The sequence below is a fragment of the Macaca nemestrina genome, chromosome 14 (genome assembly GCF_043159975.1).
Source record: "Macaca nemestrina isolate mMacNem1 chromosome 14, mMacNem.hap1, whole genome shotgun sequence".
NCBI lineage: Eukaryota > Metazoa > Chordata > Mammalia > Primates > Cercopithecidae > Macaca > Macaca nemestrina.
This window is the reverse complement of record NC_092138.1, coordinates 203,709-218,326: the sequence shown is the minus strand read 5'-3', so window position 1 is coordinate 218,326 and position 14,618 is coordinate 203,709. Positions and strand designations below refer to the sequence as shown.

Below are 14,618 nucleotides of genomic sequence, written 5' to 3'. Positions count from 1 at the left end.
GCCAAGGCGGGCAGATCACCTGAGGTCAGCAGTTCAAGACCAGCCTGGCCAACATGGTAACCTCGTCTCTACTAAAAATACAAAAAAAAAAAAAAAAGTGGCTGGGCATGGTGGCGGGGCACCTGTAATCCCAGCTACTCAGGAGGCTGAGGCAGGAGAACCTCTGGAACCCAGGAGGCAGAGGTTCCAGTGAGCCGAGATCGCGCCGCTGCATTCCAGCCTGGGCAACAGAGTGAGACTCCATTTAAAAAAAAAAAGACAAGGAGACAAGGAGATGGAGCAAGGAAGGCGACTTTATTTCCGAGAGCCAGCAAGCCGAGAGGATGGAGGACCAATATGCTGAAGAACCACCTTAAGTCCAAATTTCAGGCCCTTTTAATGTTGAGGGCAGAGGGAAGAGGAGGGCCTTGTGATCAAGAGGTGACCAATGACCGCAGACATTTGGGTTCCAACGAGGGTCCAGGAAGGCTGGGAGTTTATTTATCCTTGTCAGGTCACAGCGCTCCTATAAACCTTTAACAAAACGTCGTTGTTTACGCACGTCCCCTTTAATCCCAGAGTTAGTTTGAAAACCTGCACGATGGCTGTTTTTGCATTTTATCTCAGCACTCTAAAATTATCCTAGCCACATGCAGAAATGGGTAAAGGGCCTCTTAAACGACAGTGGAGTGAGTTACGTTCTGCTCTTTCACCGCTGCATTCCCGGACTTGCCAAGCGCCTGTTCATCCTGGGGTCTTTGTACTTGCTGTCCGTCTCTCTGTCTGGAAGATTTCCTTCCGGAGCCACACACGGCTGGCTCCCTTGCTTCATTCAGGACTTTGCCCCTCACTGAATGCCTTTCTTGATGATGCCCATCTCAAATTTCCCTTTGTTTTGTCCCCTTGCCCTGCTCTATTCTCTTTCACGGCTTTTACCATTAACAGAAACCAGGTGACTTGCTAGTGTATCTATTTATTGCCCATTTTCCCCCAGAGAACAGGAACTCTATGAGGGCTAGGACTTCGTTTGCCTTGTACCAGAATACCTAGAATAGTGCCTGGCACACAGTTGGCACTCAGGACCTAGTGAATGAATGGATAAGTAAATGTCGCCTACTCCCACTTCGCTGTCACGCTCAAACATGTAATTAGGAGGCTATCCCAGAAAGACGGGATAAGTACATGTCGCCTGCCCCCACTTCTCTGTCACGCTCGAACGTGTGATTCGGAGGCTACCCCAGAAAGAGGCTTTTTAGGTCCACCAGGTTTCTCAAATAGAGCAACCTGTGGCCGGGTGCAGTGGCTCACGCCTGTAATCCCAGCACTTTGGGAGGCCGAGGCAGGAGGATCACGAGGTCAGGAGATGGAGACCATCCTGGCTAACGCGTTGAAACCCCATCTCTACTAAAAATACAAAAAACTAGCCGGGCGTGGTGGCGGCGCCTGTGGTCCCAGCTACTCAGGAGGCTGAGGCAGGAGAATGGCTTGAACAGGGGAGGCGGAGCTTGTAGTGAGCCGAGATCCAGCCTGAGCTACAGAGTGAGACTCTGTCCCAAAATAAATAAATAAATTAATAATAATAATAAATACAATAAAGCACCCTGTGAAAGCATTTTGCTCTCACTTATTTGACTTTCTTTCATTTAAAACTTGAATTTTCCTAGATCTCACCAGTTCTTGAATACATTCAGTCATTAAAAAAAATCAATAAAATTGTCTTTTTGTTGGAAAAGAGCGATTGTTCCAAATTAGGGCTGTAAGATTTAGCAAATAAAAATATAAGATATCCAATGAAATCTGAATCTCATATAAACAATAATTCTTTAGTATCAGTATGTCCAATGCAATATTTGGGACATATGCTAAATAAATGCTTCTTATCTGAAATTCAAATTGAATCTGACAATCTTAACACAAAATGAAATGAAATTTGTTTTGGTACAGGAGAAGGTATGAAGTCAGATAACCTAGTTTGAATCTTAGCCACTTGATAGTTATATAAACTCTGGGAAGTTATTTCACTTTGTCAAGCTGTAGTTTCCCCATCTCTAAACCGATTAGATAGTAATACCGGCTTTGTATGGTTATCGTAAAGATTAAATTTTTTTTTAAGATAGTGTCTCACTCTGTCACCCAGGCTGGAGTGCAGTGGTGTGATCAGGGATCACTGCAGCCTCAACCTCCTGGGTTCAAGCGATCCTCCCACCTCAGCCTCCCAAGTGGCTGGGACTGCGGGCATGCGCCACTACGCCAGACTAGTTTTTGTATTTTTAGTAGAGACAGGGTTTTGCCGTGTTGCCAAAGCTGTTCTCAAACTCATGAGCTCAAGTGATCCACCTGCCTTGGCCTACCAAAGTGCTGGGATTACAAGCTTGTGTCACCATACACGGCTGAAGATTAAATTTTTAAAAACTAACTCACTCATTTCGTATAGCACCTGGCCGCAATCAGGACAAATATTATTCTCATCAGTATTATTAAATGGAGAGTGAACAGTCATCGATCGTCTTCTTCTGTCCAGGACTGCAGTTCTGTCCAGGACTGAGGGGTTTCCTAGGACGTGAGACTCTCAGTGCTAAAGCTGGACAAGTCTCATGCAGCCGGGACACCTGGTCATTTTAAAAGCTCCCTAGTGGCCGGGCGCGGTGGCTCAAGCCTGTAATCCCAGCACTTTGGGAGGCCGAGACGGGCGGATCACGAGGTCAGGAGATCGAGACCATCCTGGCTAACACGGTGAAACCCCGTCTCTACTAAAAAATACAAAAAACTAGCCGGGCGAAGTGGCGGGCGCCTGTAGTCCCAGCTACTCGGGAGGCTGAGGCAGGAAAATGGCGTGAACCCGGGAGGCGGAGCTTGCAGTGAGCTGAGATCCGGCCACTGCACTCCAGCCTGGGCAAGAGAGCCAGACTCCGCCTCAAAAAAAAAAAAATAAAAATAAAAAAATAAAAATAAAAAAATAAAAATAAAAAAAAAAAAAAAAAAAAAAAGCTCCCTAGAAAAGGTCGTTGGTGCCATATGACTGACTGACTTCAAGCTGTAAGTAATGTATGAGGAGTGTTTTCTATCAGTTATCAAAAAATGTTAGGTTGCAATGGAAGTTTTTCAGTCTGTATTTCAACATGAACATTCATTTTGCTATTGAACCCAGGCACATTTAGCTCCCCGTTACTGTAAGGTGTGTTTTAGTCCTGTGTTTTTAGAAAATCGTTCAAATGGCACCGTCAATGTTGATTAACACATTTTTTTTTTTTTGAGATGGAGTCTCGCTCTGTCACCCAGGCTGGAGTGCAGTGACGTGATCTCGGCTCACTGCAAGCTCCGCCTCCCAGGTTCACACCATTCTCCTGCCTCAGCCTCCCCAGTAGGTGGGACTACAGGCGCCACCACCACGCCCCGCTAATAATTTATATTTTTAGTAGAGACGGGGTTTCACCGTGTTAGCCAGGATGGTCTCAATCTCCTGACCTCGTGATCCGCCTGCCTCAGCCTCCCAAAGTGCTGGAATTACAGGCGTGAGTCACTGAACAAGTCGCTGAAACAACTCGTTTCAGCCAGGCGCGGTGGTTTACGCCTGTAATCCCAACACTTTTCGAGGCCAAGGTGGGTGGATCACCTGAGGTCAGGAGTTCAAGACCAACCTGGCTAACATGGTGAAATCTCATCTCTACTAAAAATATAAAAATTAGCCATGTGTGGTGGCACATGCCTGTAATCCCAGCAACTACTCAAGAGGCTGAGGCAGAAGAATCGCTTGAACCCGGGAGGCGGAGGTTGCAGTGAGCCGAGATCACACCACTGCAGCAGTCCAGCCTGGGTGACAGAGTGAGATTCAAAAAAAAACAAAAACAAAAAGAAAAGAAAGAAAACAACTTGTTTCTTGTTTCACAGTTAAAATGGTGCTAATTTATTCAAGTGCAATTGTTGAACGCAAGGTTCAAAAAGGTTATATCCTAAACCTCTTAAGCAGGAGAAATGAAAAGGATGCTCTCGAATACTCTGTCAATCCAGTAGCTGCCCCTGCCTCAGCCAAAGAGGTGGCACTTCATAGAGTGCTGAATTCAGAGAAGAACACAGCCCCTGGCATCCCTGTGGTTTTGCCCAGTGACCAACAGTAACAGAGTCGTTGCGCAGCGTCTGGGTACTGGATTTTACGTCTCAGAACTAGTCTCATCCACACAAAGCACAGAAGACTTGGCCAAGGCATAGGACAGCATCTCGGCCATGTAATGGCAAGAGTGTGAGCAACAGAAGACGGGAAGCAGAGGGGAGGTGGAAGGAAGGTGGAGACAAGCCCCGGTGATAGAGGTTCAGGCATGTTATTTATTACAATAATATTCAAGTGTAGTATATTATTTGTAGCTACAAAGATAACCAGTAGAGGATCTTCTGATTATCACCTACCTATCAAGCACTAGGAGAAGTGAGAAGAAGAGATGAGATACCCAAAACTAAACTAAAACAACATTTTTCTTACCAGAGTTGGCAAATAGTCAAGAAATTGAGGTTGAGTAAAGTGGCTCACACCTATAATCCCAGCACTTTAGGAGGCCGGGGCAGGAGGATTGCTTGAGCCCAAGAGTTTGAGACCAGCTGGGACAATGTGGCAAGACCCTAAAAAACGTACAGAATACTAACAGGGTGTGGTGGCATGAACCTGCAGTCCCAGCTACTCTGAGGCTGAGGTTGGAGGATCCCTTTGATCCCAGGAGGTCAAGGCTGCAGTGAACTATGATCAAACAACTGCAATTCCCCCTGGGTGATAGGGCGAGACCCTGTCCCAAAGAGAGAGAGAGCAAAGAGGGAGGGAGGGAGGGAGAAAGGAAGGAAGGAAGGAAAGAAGGAAGGGAGGAAGGGACGGAGGGAGGGAGGGATGGAGGGAGGAAGGAAGGAAGGAAGGGAGGGACGGAGAGAGGAAGGAAGGAAGGAAGGGAGGGAGGGAGGAAGGGAGGGAGGGAGGAAGGAAGGAAGGAAGGAAGAGAGGGAGGGAGGGAGGGAGGGAGGAAGGGAGGGACGGAGGGAGGAAGGAAGGAAGGGAGGGAGGGAGGAAGGGAGGGACGGAGGAAGGAAGGAAGGAAGGGAGGGAGGGAGGAAGGGAGGGACGGAGGAAGGAAGGAAGGAAGGGAGGGAGGGAGGGAGGAAGGGAGGGACGGAGGGAGGAAGGAAGGAAGGGAGGGAGGGAGGAAGGAAGGGAGGAAGGACGGAAGGAAGGAATTGAGAAATAAGTATATAAGTACAGAGATGAGTTGGAAACCACCCAGGAGGACTGAGTGTAGACTTCTGTTGTTGCTGCTGGTACTGGTTAGACTGGAGAGGGGGAGGGGAGGCCGCTGATGTCATCGAGGACTGCTGAGCCTGACTCACTGGCATGTGCACCACTGCTTTGATTTAAAAACCAATGGGCCGGGCGTGGTGGCTCACGCCTGTTATCCCAGCACTTTGGGAGGCCAAGGCGGACAGATCACAAGGTCAGGAGTTTGAGACCAGCCTGACCAACACGGTGAAACTAAAAATAAAAAAAAATTAGCCGGGCATGGTGGCGTGCCCCTGTAATCCCAGTTACTCAGGAGGCTGAGGCAGGAGAATCGCTTGAACCCGGGAGGTGGAGGTTGCGGTGAGTTGAGATCACGCCACTGCCTTCCAGCCTGGACGACAGAGCGAGACTCTGTCTGAAAAAAAATAAAGAAAGAAAATAAATAAAAACCAATGAAAAGATAGTGCTATTGTGATACAAAGATGTAGTCATCTTCCTCTTTCTAGGCAAAAGTAGGTAATATTCTTAGTGTTATTTGCCTGGTGAGCCTTCAGAAAATCACTTAGAATTGCTTATACTTATTTTGTGCTTCAAGGGCCTTAGAAATTACTTGGAAGAATTCAGACTACTAAGCAAAGAGATATTCTAGAAAATGGAATGAGAGGAAGAAAGAGAAGAAAGTAAGTCCAAGATTGCTTTCTTGATGCCCCCAATAGTGAAAATAGTACCCATTAGCTTTAAATTCCAAAAGCATTAGTACTGACCCCAATTCTAGGTACACATGGGAATGCCACCTTTCCTCAGGCCTTCTGGCCTCCTAAGTTCCTGTTCTCTGCCTCTCTATACCTAGGGCTTGTTTACTTGGCACTAAACAATTTACAAAACATTTTTCATTTCACTTCACTTTCCATCTGATTTACATTTTTCAAACATGCAACATTTAAATATTTCAAACATGCAACATTATCTTCGATAGATCATTTATCACCTTCTGCATGTAAGAAGGATGTGCCGTCTGCATGAGGGAGATGGGTGATGTTTCTTTAAACCCGGACTCTTTGGTCTTAGCAACAAATCGACTTACTCATCCTGAGTACACTGCCAGAAAGGACTGCGAGTAAATCCTTCTTGGTCCAGCTGTTAGTTGAGTACAAATAAACACACGCTGGGAGTGGAAGGCCTGCTTTGTTCTCTGTTTTTCTTTCTGACTTGAACTTGGATTTTCCTTCCCAATCAAGAGTTATTATAGCTCAGACTGCTAATCTGAATTGAAAGCCTTCCAAGCATAAAGGAGTCCTTCTCAGGGTTAGAGACTCACGTCAAGCGCAGATGCACTCTGTAAGGAGCGTGTCTCCGATCACTGCCAGGAGTCTTCTTTAGAATTCGCTCTTTCCTGCAGCCAGCCCCTCTCATTCAAGGACTCCCTCCCATCCAGGCCCAGTTTCACACCCCCCCAGGGCTGCGTGCGTCCGTAAAGGTACCAGCTCAGGGGCAGACGAAGAACTAAGGGGTGAGGGGAAAGAAGCCAGTGTGAACCGAAGCCAGGTGGGGGACACCTGTCTCTCTCCCCCATCCCCGAACCTGAGCAATGCAGACACGAATCCCTCACGATTGTTTCTGTGGTATTGAACCGTGGTGGCAATGACGGCCGTGACTTCACTGAAGAAAGCGGAACAGCTGGCAGGGCCTGGTGGGTGTGCTCCTAATTTGTGGACAGAGAGCTTTGTAGTTCACAAGGGGTTCCGGCCTGCACTGACTGGAGCCAGACAGGGAAAGAAAAAAAAAAGCCCTTTTATTGAAAACGTGACCTTCTTCCCACTGAAGTCAATGTCAAAATTTGCTTTTCTGAGGGGCCAAAGGGTTGAGTCCTACAGTTTAAAAAAAGGAACACACACACGCACAAAGGCATTCTTCTTTCAGGCCAGTCACACTTTTCTCTTGAATTCAGAATGCCTGCTGCCTTCTCGTGGCTGATAAGTGCACAGAATGAACTTAGAACCTGTAGATATGATTTCTTAAAGATGCTAGCATCTCCATCTCTTTAAAGATACTTCCTTTTATTTTTTATTTTTATTTATTTATTTATTTTTGAGGCGGAGTCTCGCTCCGTCGCCCAGGCTGGAGTGCAGCGGAGCAATCTCGGTCACTGCAAGCTCCGCCTCCCGGGTTCATGCCGTTCTCCTGCCTCAGCCTCCCGAGTAGCTGGGACTACAGGCGCCCGACACCTCGCTCAGCTGATTTTTTGCATTTTTAGTAGAGACGAGGTTTCACCATGTTAACCAGGATGGTCTCGATCTCCTGACCTTGTGATCTGCCCACCTCAGCCTCCCAAAGTGCTGGGATTACACGCGTGAGCCACTGCGCCCGGCTTGTGTTTTTTTTTTTTTTCCTGAGGGCGGGAGAGTGCAGTGATACAATCACATCTCACTGGAGCATCAACCTCTTGAGCTCAAGCAATCCTCCCAACTTCAGCTCCCGAGTACCGGGGACTATAGGAGCACACAGCCACAGACAGCTCATCTGCTTTTATGTTTTGTAGAGATGGTGTTTTGTCATATTGTCCAGGCTGGTCTCTAACTCCTGGGCTCAAGCAGTCCTCCCACCTCGGCCTTCCAAAGTGCTGGGATTACAGGCATGAGCCACTGCATCTGGCCAGAATTCCTTTATTTCCAAATAAAAATTTGAGAATTCTTTCAGTTTGAGAAATCATTCTTGGGTCGATGTGAAACAAGATGGTGTATTTCTAAAACTTTCTGAAGTAAAAGGGGCAAGGTGGGCACACAGGGCCAGGTGGAGGATGGGGAGGTGGCTGATGTGAAAGTTCCAGACACCTGGAGGAAATCATTTCTGTCAAACCCAGACAAAATAGGGCCAGGAAGGAGAGAAGGCTCAGGCTTACATTCTGTGACAAGCGATTTCCAAGGACTTTCTGTGAGCCCTTCACACATCTCCTGCTTTAATAAGGTTTATCACTAGACATTCTTTTTTTTTAGACGGAGTTCCGCTCTTGTTACCCTGACTGGAGTACAATGGCATGATCTCGGCTCACTGCAACCTCTGCCTCCCAGTTTCAAGAGATTCTCTTGCTTCAGCCTTCCGGAGTCGCTGGGATTACAGGTATGCGCCACCGCACCTGGCTAATTTTGTATTTTTAGTAGAGACGGGGTTTCTCCGTGTTGGTCAGGCTGGTCTCGAACTCCCGACCTTAGGTGATCTGCCCACCTTGGCCTCCCAAAGTGCTGGGATTACAGGCATGAGCCACCACACCCAGCTTATCACTACACATTCTTTTTTTTTTTTTTTTTTTTGAGATGAAGTCTCGCTCTGTCGCCCAGGCTGGAGTGCAGTGTCGCGATCTCGGCTCACTGCAAGCTCCGCCTCCTGGGTTCATGCCATTCTCCTGCCTCAGCCTCCCGAGTAGCTGGGACTACAGGTGCCACCACCGCGCCCGGCTAATTTTTCATACTTTTAGTAGAGACGGGGTTTCACCGTGTTAGCCAGGATGGTCTCGATCTCCTGACCTTGTGATCCGCCCGTCTCGGCCTCCCAAAGTGCTGGGATGACAGGCGTGAGCCGCTGCGCCCGGCCCCACATTCTTTAGGTCTGCAGTGATTCAAATAAAATGTTCTTGGAAGAAAAGTGTTCTTCCCAATGAACTGACAACAATTCTAGCTTTGAACCTCTGGAACCAATGAACTTGTTTCTAAGCAGCTTATGTCAATTTATTTTTGCCAATCAAAGCTCCCCTCCCCACTCCTCGCTGGGCACACCGGTGGCTCGCCATGCCATGCATTCCCGTCTATAATCCTTACTTCTATTCTCGAGTAAACCCAACATATTTAGAGACAATTTTCTCTGGTGTCTTTTTTTTTTAGGTCGATCCTGACTTTTTTTTAGTCAGTGTCAGTAGAGGTTAGTTCATACCTTTACAATTATATGGCTTGAAAAGCCAGTCTTGACTGTCACATAAACCTACCTGCCTTTGTCTTCTTATTCCCTCGAGTAAACGTGTGTCATTCTTTGGCCACCCAGGGGCATTCTCCCTTCCCAGCACTACTTGTGGACTCTTCTAGGAAATCCCTCCTTTCTCATTCTCAGCCCGGTGGCTTGGGAGGGATTCACGCACCTCCTGCTCCAGTGGTGGACTGTGGTTGGCGAAACCAATCAGCTTTTCCCATGTACTTACTTGCATCCTCCGCTGATTCCCGATAAACCAGCGACCCACTCAGATCCGTGAAGACACAGGAGCCTTTGAGGCCTCTGGGAAGACGCAGGAGCCTTTGAGGCCTCTGGGAAAGACAAGCTTCCTCCTCTTCCGGAGATGCACCGGGAAGGAAGCTTGCTCCTCCTCCGGAAGGCACAGGGAGATCTGAGCCTGAAGCTGCTGCAGCCACTTCCTGCCACGCGTGGAGAGAGGATGGGGATGGAAGGCAGGGCCAGCGTGGTATCTGAGGATGAAGCTGAGGCAGAGAGAAGCTCGTGTCCGGGAGTTCTTGTTTGGACTGCTAGATCAAACCTTACCTGAGGCCAACGTCTGTCTGTGGAGGTTTCTGTTGTGTAAGCCAAGAAACGTCCTTTGTTGTTTAAGCCAGGTCACATTGGCTTCCCTGCTGCTTATGATACAATAGCCCTAAATGATGTAAGTCCCTTGTTAAGAACATTCTATGACTCCCCACTGTCCGTAAAAAAAAGTGAATGGACATAAACATCTCCTCAATGGTGGCGATCGCTTCATAGGCATATACTTATCCTCAAACTTATTGAGATGTATACATTAAGTAGACACAGCTTTTTATATGTCACTCATATCTCAATAAAGTGATTTTCTTTTTTTTTTTTTTTAAGACAAATGAGCTTAAATTCCTCACCTTACCACCGGAGACAGTGCACAAGTGGAACGCAGGCGACCTTTTTCTTCTCGTCGAACTCGTCTTTAGCTGTTCCTTCTGGCTTGTCCCTTTTCTCTGCTTATCCCTCCTTAAATTTTACATTTTCCACGATCTAAATTTCACATCATTCCTGATCTTTCCAAACAATACTTCTCTCTCTTGATCTCTGTTTCCCTTCACATTCTTCTTCCCATTATGATTTAAACTGCTGTCTTTTCTTTGCCCTTTTCCTAGACTGTCATGTAATTCTGAATTACTTTAATGTATATTTAACCTGTCTTCTTGAGCACAGGTCTTACAGGCTTCTGATCAATGTCTAGCTCATAGCATCTGGAACTATGCCTTATACATGGTAGGTATTAGAAACACGTGCTGGGTAGTTGGCAATAGCAGTGGTTTTTGATCAATGTCAACACAAATGCTTATGTCTGATTACGGATCAGGACTCAGAGACTACCTAGACGCCCGCAGACAACAGACCAGAGGGGTCCAACAGACCAGAGGGGTCCGGCGAAATACAGAGGGGTCCGGCTAAATAGTTTTCACCTGAGAAGGCAACGGGCTACTCCACTGTAAGAAAACCATCTGTATGAAATAATCTTGGTGAGTGGACTGCAATCTAACTCTTTAAATCCCAGGGCTCATGGAAACAAATGAGGTAAACTTGTTTGACTAATATATCTCTATTGTGAAAGCACACTGGAGCTTGCTTAATCGTAAGCAGGTACCAAGTGGCCATATAATATAGCCCTGTGAGTCAAGAGCTGCCTGTGGCCAAACAGGCTGCCAAGAAGCCGTGTAATTTGGTGGTCCCAACTCTCTGTTCTGTGTGGAGCCTCCAGGTGACTGGCCAATCAAGAGGCCCGTAGACCAGGTCGCCCGCAGAGCAGCTATGCAGAGCCGTCATGCCGTCATTTCCTGCATCACTTCCCACCTACCTTCCCTCTGGCTTCACAGAGTCTGTTTACAAGGAGAAGTGAATGCCGTATTCTGCTTGGCCTGCAGGGTAGGTGTTATTGGAACTCTTTAAAGCTTTATGACATTCAGTGGTGTACTTCCCTCGCATTCCTGCGTGACCCACGTCACGGTGGAAACGGGCTGTCCTTCGCATTTCACAGGCTGCACACTTAATGACATCACTCTGTGAGATGAAGGGAGAGCTGTGAGAAAACCTAATTTGGCCTGCTGCAGCAACAGTTGCCTTAATTAGTCTCGATTTTTAATGCAATAAAAGGAATCAAGGTAAAGGTGGCTGGCCAGGAAAATTAATAAGCTTTCAGGTACACTTGGTTACTATGATTTTTCTGTTAGTAGAAAATGTTGTTAAGCTGCTATTTTGCTCTCTGTCTTGAGAACACAGATTACAAGAAAAAAAGAAAGATACACCCAGACATTGTTAAAAAGGCATTAGGCCGGGGTGCAGTGGCTCATGCCTGTCATCCCAGCGCTTTGGGAGGCCAAGGCGGGCGGATCACGAGGTCAGTAGTTCGAGACCAGCCTGGCCAACATGGTGAAACCCCGTCTCCACTAAAAATACAAAAATTAGTTGGGTGCAGTGGTGGGCGCCTGTAATCCCAGCTACTCAGGAGGTTGAGGCAGGAGAATCATTTCAGCCTGGGAGGTGGAGGTTGCAGTGAGCTGAGATGGTGCCATTGCACTCCAGCCTGGGTAACAGGGTGAGACTTTGTCTCAAAAAAAAGCATTAAGGTGAACTATCTGGTGCTGTCTGCCAACTCGGCATCTTATTTATTCCAGAGAGCTCTTTTTCTCTGAATTGGTTCTTTCCCCTCCTTGCTAAGAGCCTTATCATATTATGAAACACAAATATGTAATATGGAGCTGGACTGGGTTCACTCTTCACTGTAAAGCCGCGTTATCTACACTGGCATCCCTCTTGAGCAATCTTCAAGCAAAGAGGCATTTGGGACATCAGTAGAAGGGACATTTTTCCTGTGCGTGGGCTGTATTCTTCCGAGTAAATAGATGCTTTAAAACCAGCCAAGTCTCCATTTGGTGCATCTGAGTAGGAGTTTGATATTTGCACTGAGAAATACTGAATTCCTAGAACACCAAGAGGTGACTCAAGAATTTTCTTTCAAGCCAGTTACTTTAAATAAAACTTATTTACATATTCATGAGCAGATATATTTCTTTAGTGTGTGCTAAGCATGAAAAAAAAGAGCATCAACCATCAAGTTTACCTTTGCTATGGGCATGTCTTGTGATACATCAGAAACTTAGGTGATATGGTTTTGAGGAAAAAAAAAGGATTCCATGTGGGGTCCTCAGGAGGAATAACGACCCTGATCTTTCACACCTGTGGAGTTAGAACAACCATAGCCCTGATGAGGTCTCTGATGTGTTGTGATTGTGAATTTAAATCCCGTGCTGTATGTTATCAAATCACTTGCTAGTCAGGGGCATTCACATCCAAAGCAGCTTGTTCACCCTCTTCCTCGTGTAAGACACACAGCACCTCTCACACCTTGTTCACCCTCTTCCTCGTGTAAGACACACAGCACCTCTCACACCTTGTTCGCCCTCTTCCTCGTGTAAGACACACAGCACCTCTCACACCTTGTTCACCCTCTTCCTCGTGTAAGACACACAGCACCTCTCACAGCCTTGTTCGCCCTCTTCCTCGTGTAAGACACACAGCACCTCTCACACCTTGTTCGCCCTCTTCCTGTGTAAGACACACAGCACCTCTCACAGCTTGTTCACCCTCTTCCTCGTGTAAGACACACAGCACCTCTCACAGCTTGTTCGCCCTCTTCCTCCTGTAAGACACACAGCACCTCTCACAGCTTGTTAAAGACATTTCTCCAGAAAAACGGCAACATCTCCCCTCCCCCCACTCTCACCTCCATAAAGGCCACAAATACTACCGATGGAAACGAAAGCACAGGTGACAAGATCGAACAGAGGGTGGTGTTTATGCTCAGTCTCTCGAACGTCAAGGTTGCTGTGGTTGTGTGACCTTCAGCCAGCCACTGCACCGATCTAAGCCTTGCTCTGTCCTTTCTTCCCTCGTGCCTTCATTTCTTCATCCTCTCACATACGTAGTATTTATAGACCACGCACTGTGCTTCAGGCCCTGGCCTAGGGGCTCTGGATATAACAGTGAAGTAAGCCAAGTCCCTGCCCTCGTGCAGCTTATGTTCTGACGAGCGGAGGGAGAAGGAAGACAGACAACAGGCCGTAGCATCTGGCCATTTGTGGCCAATTCACTGGGACAAATCAAGCAACTTTATTCTTGTTTAATGGACAAGGCTTTAAATTCCATTATATTAAAATAAGGACTCTGTGCCTTTTAGTTAACCTTTATAAAATATTGCAAAGGGGCTGGGCACAGTGGCTCACATCGGTAACCCCAGCACTTTGGGGAGGCCGAGGCAAGCGGATCACTTGAGGTCAGGAGTTTAAGACCAGCCTGGCGAACGTGGCGAAATCCCATCTCTATCAAAAATACAAAAATTATGTGATGGGATGTGATGGCACACGCCTGTAATCCCAGCTACTTGGGAGGCTGAGGCAGGAGAATCACTTGAACCCGGAGGCAGAGGTTGCAGTGAGCTGAGATTGTGCCACTGAACTCTAGCATGGGCAACAGAGAGAGATTCCGTTTAAAAAATAAAAATAAATGGCTGGGCGCCGTGGCTCGCACCTATAATCCCAGCACTTTGGGAGGCCGAGGGAGGCAGATCATGAGGTCAAGAGATCAAGACCATCCTGTTCAACATGGTAAAACCCTGTGTCTACTAAAAATACAAAAATTAGCTGGGCGTGGTGGCGGGCGCCTGTAGTCCCAGCTACTCGGGAGGCTGAGGAAGGAGAATCGCTTGAACCCGGGAGGCAGAGGTTGCAGTGAGCCGAAATCGTGCCTCTGCACTCCAGCCTGGCAGCAGAGTGAGACTCCGTCTAAAAAATAAAATAAAATAAATTTAAAAAATAAAATAAAATATTGCAAAGGGCTCATTCTGGTACATTTTTAGAGTATCATTCAATTTAACCTGGAGACAAAGGAGAGAACAGGGCAGGCCCTCCTCCACTTACTGAATGTTACCCCTGCAGAAGTCATTTAGCCTTTTCACCCCTCAAGTTGCAAGAGTACTGTCCTTATCACGTCCTAGGTTAATCTAAGCGCCAAACTGAACCGTGGACAGGGAGCTGTGGGATAATGGCTGATAAACCCTAAGCATTATGAAATACAGTGGCTGCAAATGGTGATGCAGATTAAGGTGAAGTGATGTAGTGACGATAACTAATCAAGGGAAACACACACAGTCATTTCTCCCCGAGTTTCTTCCCAATTTTTTTTTTTTTTTTTTTTTTTTTGAGATGGAGTCTCGCTCTGTCGCCCAGGCTGGAGTGCAGTGGTGCAATCTCGGCTCACTGTAAGCTCTGCTTCCCGGGTTCATGCCATTCTCCTGCCTCAGTCTCCCGAGTAGCTGGGACTACAGGCGCCTGCCACCACGCTCAGCTAATTTTTTGTATTT

The 14,618-nt window shown here is 47.1% G+C and overlaps 1 long non-coding RNA gene across 11 annotated transcripts in view; it reads left to right on the top strand.

The window, feature by feature from the left end:
- Positions 1 to 14,618, top strand: part of LOC139358256 (uncharacterized) — a 53,692-nt gene that overhangs the window by 25,262 nt on the left and 13,812 nt on the right. For 4 of the 11 annotated variants that reach the window (XR_011612955.1, XR_011612960.1, XR_011612958.1 and 1 more), the window contains 2 exons: positions 5,826 to 5,910; positions 8,224 to 11,125. This is a non-coding gene — a long non-coding RNA (uncharacterized lncRNA). The remainder of the gene's footprint in view (positions 1 to 5,825; positions 5,911 to 8,223; positions 11,126 to 14,618) is intronic. The other 7 variants (XR_011612956.1, XR_011612951.1, XR_011612952.1 and 4 more) reach the window with 5 other exon arrangements.